At 44.9% G+C, this 6,107-nt stretch overlaps 1 protein-coding gene across 1 annotated transcript in view; it reads left to right on the top strand.

The window, feature by feature from the left end:
- LOC122551782 (contactin-associated protein-like 5) overlaps positions 1–6,107 on the top strand; it is a 1,086,426-nt gene that overhangs the window by 1,015,342 nt on the left and 64,977 nt on the right. The window lies entirely within an intron of this gene.

Genomic DNA, 6,107 nt, shown 5'->3' with positions numbered 1-6,107 from the left:
TGTGCAGTTCTGGTCGCTTCACTTTAGGAAAGATGTGGAAGCTTTGGGGAGGGTGCAGAGAAGATTTACTAGGATGTTGCCTGGAATGGAGAATAGGTCGTACGAGGATAGGTTGAGCGTGCTCGGCCTTTTCTCATTGGAACGGAGAAGGATGAGGGGTGACTTGATAGAGGTGTATAAGATGATCAGGGGAATAGATAGAGTAGACAATCTGAAACTTTTTCCCCGGGTACAACAGAGTGTTACAAGGGGACATAAATTTAAGGTGAAGGGTGGAAGGTATAGGGGAGATGTCAGGGTTAGCTTCTTTATCCAGAGAGTTGTGGGGGCATGGAATGCGCTGCCTGTGGGAGTGGCAGAGTCAGAATCATTGGCGAACTTTAAGTGGCAATTGGATAGGTACATGGATGGTTGCTTAAGCAACGGCAAATGTTCGGCACAACATCATGGGCCGAAGGGCCTGTTCTGTGCTGTATTGTTCTATGTTCTATGTTCTATGTTACACAGCTAGAGTATTTTTAGTGAGGTGATGGGCAGGAATTTCCAGAGAGTGGAAGTCTGCACCTTACCCATGCAACAAAGCAGCTCTGTGTTTCTGACGGGAGATTCTAATCAGATCTTCTTCATAGTTGTGGAGACGATCCTTTCACTCATACAGTCCCTTGTGGTGCGAAACATTTGGGGTAAGGTAAACATTGCCCCCTCTTTCACAGTCAAATGACCTGCTGAGGCCATATAGACAACATCCACCACTCTGCCTTCATCAATCTTCTTAGTCACTTCTTCAAAAAACTCAAAAAGTGTAGTGCTGGAAAAGCACAGCATGTTAGGCAGCATCCAAGGAGCAGGAGAGTCAATGTTTCAGGCGTAAGCCCTTCATCAGAAACTTCTTCAAAAAACTCAATCAAGTTCTTTCAAATAACTATACAAATGATCCAACTTGCCTGTTTTTACCCCATAATCTATGGTTTTCTCCTTTGCAACTATATATTTGCATTCCTTTTCAGAAATTAATATTAAATGTACATTCAAGAAATATATTCCAGATTGTAACAACTTGTGTAAAAATAAACTTTGGCCAATTTCCTTCTTCTGTCTTTTATCATGTTCAGACATAGTGTCAAGTGGATAATTCATCTTGGTCTCCTCCAGAGGTCAACAGCATCATAACACCGGTCTTTAGCTAATGAGATTCACTCCATGTCATATGATAACTTGTGTGAAGGCACTGGATACTGCAAAGACACAGGATTCTGATAACACTCCAACAGTAGGACAGAAGACTTGTGTTCTAATACCTGCCATTCCACTCACTAACCAAATTGTTCCCAACAAGTTACAACACCAGCATCTACTTAACAATGTGGAAAATTGCCCATGTATATTCTGTACACAAAAAATAGGACAATTACAACCCCATCAGTCTACTCTCAATCACTAGTGGAGTGGTAGGAGAGTGGTATCTACTAGTACTCACTAAGCAGTAGGAGAAATTGAGGACTGCAGATGCTAGAGAGTCAAAGTCAAAACGTGTGATGATGGAAATGCACATTAGCATCCGAGAGCAGGAGAGTTGATGTGATAAAGGACTCTCCTGCTCCTTGGATGCTGCCTGACCTGCTGTGCTTTTCCAGCACCACATTTTTCGACTCCTACTCAGTAGTAGTAAAGTTTTTTGAAATGTCCATCCACAGGATGAGGGCATCGCTGGCTAGCCCAGCATTTAGTGCCCATCCCTAAGTTAAGAGTCAACCAGATTGCTGTGAGTCTGGAGTCACATGTAGACCAGACCAGGTAAGAATGGCACTCTCCTTCTCTAACAGGAACCAGATGAGTTTTTCCAACAATCAATAATGGATTTATGATCATTATTAAACTCTTCATTTTAGATTTTTATTGAATTCAAATTCCACCATCTGGTGTGACACGATTCAAACCCAGGTGCCCAGACATTACCTGGATTTGTGGAATAACAGTCCAGCAATATTACAACTAGGCCATTGCCTCCCCATTGCCATGGGATTTCTATGACGATTGCTGTTGGCCTATCCTTTTGTCTGGGCAGTTCTTCTCCTGACTTTGACACAACTTTCCAACAAACACGGATAAAACAACTGAAGTCAAGAGGAGAGGTGAGAGTGACTTGACATCAAGGCTACATTCACCTGAGGGTCGAATCAAGAAGCCCTAGCAAATCTGGAATCAGTGGCAGCAGTATAAATACCTCAGGAGCAGGGTCAGTCAGAGTGAACTTGGGGGTAAGCAGCAGGATAAATACCTCAGGAGCAGGGTCAGTCAGAGTGACCCTGGGGGTGAGTAGCAGGATAAATACCTCAGGAGTGGGATCAGTCAGAGTGAACCTGGGAGGAACAGCAGGCTAAATACCTGAGGAATGTGGGTCAGTCAGAATGAACGTGGAGCTTAATGTAGGGATGGCGCTATGGTGATGACATCACCATCACCAAAGGTTACCTTTACTTGGTTGCTCAGAAATCAGGTTTGCAGACTGAGTGAGTAGTGTCTGCAGAGAGATAAAGATCTTTGTGTAGGTATTGTCTGTCGGGAATAGAGGAGCAGGAGTGAGCAACCTGAGTTTGGTGACTAATGTGTTAGATTGTGTCATCAGTTCCTGGATTGTTGCCTGTAGTTGATAAGCTTGATTGAGTTGATAAAGTTCACAATGGCAGGCATGTGGAATGCTCCTCCTGCAATACATGGGAAATCAGGGACATTTCCAGTCTCCATGGTGACTTGTGCACAGGATGTATGTTTGGATGAAGCTCCTGATTTGCCACATGGTAGTGCTCGGAGCTGCAAATGGACTCACTATGGAGTATCCATGAGGCTGAGATTGTCAGGGATCGTATGTTGAGTGTGCTGCTCACCCCACCAGTAAAGGCTACACAGACAGAGCAGAGTTGGGTGACCATCAGGAAGCCTGGTAAGCTTGGGAAGGCAGTGCAAGAGTCCCCTGTGGACATTCCCCTCTCAAACAGGTATACTGTTTTGGATACTGTTAGTGAGGGGCGGAGTGGCCTCTCAGAGGAAAGTGACACCAGTAACTACATTGGTGGCACTTTAACTGGCGCTGTTTTTTCATTGGCGGGGGGGGAGATGTGGGTCAAAGTGTAGGCAAGCAGCAGCAATGGGGGACCATACAGCTGGGGGCACCAATAGGCTCTTCTGTGGCTGCAAGCAAGAAGATCCCAGGCTGGTGTATTGTCTTTCTGGTGCCAGGGTCAAGGATGTCTCTGAGCAGGCACAAGATAGCCTGAAGGGGGTGGGTGAGCAGCCAGAGGTTGTGGTCCATATTGTTATGAACAACAGAGGGCAAAGGGAGAGGTGAGTCCCTGCGAAGGGAGTTCGGGGAGTTAGTTAAGAAGTTGAAAAGCAGAACCTTTAGGCTTATAATCTCAGGATTACTTACTATGCCATGTGTCAATGAGGCTTGGAATAGGAAGATAGTATAATTAGATATGTGGCTAAAGAACTGCTGTAGGAGGGGGGCTTCAGGTGTGTGGACCATTGGGATATGTACCGGGAGGTGGGGGGGGGGGGGGGGGGGGGGGAAGACGGCAATATCCTGGCAGGGAGGTTTACTTGTGCCACTCAGGAGGGTTTAAGCTAGTGTTTTAGGGAGACTGAGGGAATCTGAGTAGGTCAGTAAGTAAAATAATGAAGGAGGAGCCAGTGGAAGGACAGACATAGTGAGGTCTGGCAGTCCAAGGTGTACCTGTTTTAATGCAAGGAGTATAGTAGGAAAGGCAGATGAACTGATAAGGGAGAATATCGCAGTTGGACTGAGGGAGGACACTTTGGAAGGTAATCCATATGGGTGGAGCTCAGGAAAAGGACGGTGCAATCACTTTGATGGGATTGTACTGCAGGCCCCGTAATGGAGGAACAGATATGTGGACAAATTGTGAAAAAATGTGAAAACAACAGGGTTGTTGTGTTGAATTATTTTAACTTCCCCTATATTGACTGGGACTCATTTAGTTCCAAGGGCTTGGATGGGAAAGAATTTGTTAGGTGTTTCCATTATGGTTTTTCAAAGCAATAAGTAAATAGTCCAACTAAGGAAGGGGCCATACTAGACATGGTATTGGGGAATGAGCTGGTCAGGTGATTGAAGTTTCAGTGAGGTATCATTTTGGGAACAGTGACCATAATTCTGTAAGTTTTAAGTTACTCGTGGATAAGGATAAGAGCAGTTCTTGGGTGAAAACTGGGGGAAGGCTAACTCCACAATATTACGCAGGAACTGGGGAATATAAACAGGGGCGGCTGTTTGAGGGTAACTCCACATCAGGACGGAGGGCTTCAGGTACTTGGATTAGCACATTGCTGTAAAAATGAAACATAAAGATGGCAAGATTCAGCAATCTTGGATAACATGAAAAACTGAGAGCTTAGTCAAAAAGAAACAGAAGGCATGTTTAAAGTTGAACATGACCTCTCATTATTGAATCCTTCACCCTGGGAAAAAGCTTGTCTCTATCCACCCTGTCTATAGCCTTCATGATTTTGTAAACCTCAATCAGGTCCCCCCTCAATCTCCTTTTCTCTAGTGAAAATAAACCTAACCTACTCAACCCCTCTTCATAGCCAACACCTTCCATACCAGGCAACATCCTCGTAAACCTTCTCTGCACCCTCTCCAAAGCATCCACATCCTTTTGGTAATGTGGCGACCAGAACTGTACACAGTATTCTAAATGTGGCCGTACCAATGTCTCGTACAATTTTAACATGACTTGCCAGCTCTTATACTCAATACCCCATCCACCAAAGGCAAGCATACCATATGCCTTCTTGACCACTCTATCTACCTGTGCAGCAACCTTCGGGATACAATGGACCTGCACTCCCAGATCTCTCTGCTCATCAACTTTTCCTAAGGTTCTTCCATTCATTGTATAATTCGCTCTAGAATTAGTCTTGCCTAAATGCATCACCTCACATTTGTCTGGATTGAAATCCATATGTCACTTTTCCGTCCAACCCTCCAGTCTATCTATATCCTACCGTATTCTCTGACAGTCCCTTATACTTTCTGCTACTCCACCAATCTTTGTGTCATCTACAAACTTGCTGATCATACCAACAGTCTCCTTTTCTAGGTCATTTATGTATATCACAAACAACAGTGGACCCAATACTGACCCCTGTGGAACACAACTGGTCACCTTTCTCCATTTCGAGAAACTGCCTTCAACTACTACTCTCTGTCTCCTGTTGCTCAACCAGTTCTTTATCCACCTAGCTAGAACACCCTGCAAACCATGTGACTTCACTTTCTCCATTAGTCTACAATGGAGAACCTTATCAAACGCCTTACTAATGTCCATGTATATGACATCTACAGCCCTTCCTTCATCTACCAACTTGGTCACTTCCTCGAAGAACTCTATTAAGTTGGTTAGGCACAATCTCCCTCGCACAAAACCATGTTGCCTATCACTGATAAGCTCATTTTTTTCTAAATATAAATAGATCCTATCTCTTAGTACCCTTTCCAGCAACTTCCCAACCACTGCCTTCAGGCTCACTGGTCTGTAGTTACCCGGAATATCCCTACTACCCTTCTTGTACAGGGGGACAACATAAGCTACCCTCCAGTCCTCCGTCACCTCACCTGTATTTAAGGATGCCACAAAGATATCTGCCAGGGCCCCAGCTATTTCCTCTCTTGCCTCCCTCCGCAACCTGGGATAGATCCCATCCGGTCATGGGGATTTGTCCACCTTAATAATCTCTAGCCTACCCAACACATGTCAAAGGATGAGGGATGTCCTGATAGAAGTTTACAACATATGTTGCAAACCTGGGGGAAGAAATAGCATTTGAGGTTTAATCTGGAAAAATGCAAGGTCATAGAGTCATAGAGATGTAGAGCATGGAAACAGACCCTTCGGTCCAACCCGTTCATGCTGACCAGATATCCCAACAATCTAGTCCTACCTGCCAGTACCCGGCCCATATCCCTCCAAACCCTTCCTATTCATACCCATCCAGATGCCTTTTAAATGTTGCAATTGTACCAGCCTCCACCACTTCCTCTGGCAGCTCATTCCATACACGTACCACCCTCTGTGTGAATAAGT

This window comes from Chiloscyllium plagiosum, chromosome 7 (assembly GCF_004010195.1).
Source record: "Chiloscyllium plagiosum isolate BGI_BamShark_2017 chromosome 7, ASM401019v2, whole genome shotgun sequence".
Classification (NCBI taxonomy): domain Eukaryota; kingdom Metazoa; phylum Chordata; class Chondrichthyes; order Orectolobiformes; family Hemiscylliidae; genus Chiloscyllium; species Chiloscyllium plagiosum.
The sequence above is the reverse complement of the archived record's forward strand: the minus strand, read 5'-3'. Positions and strand labels throughout refer to the sequence as shown.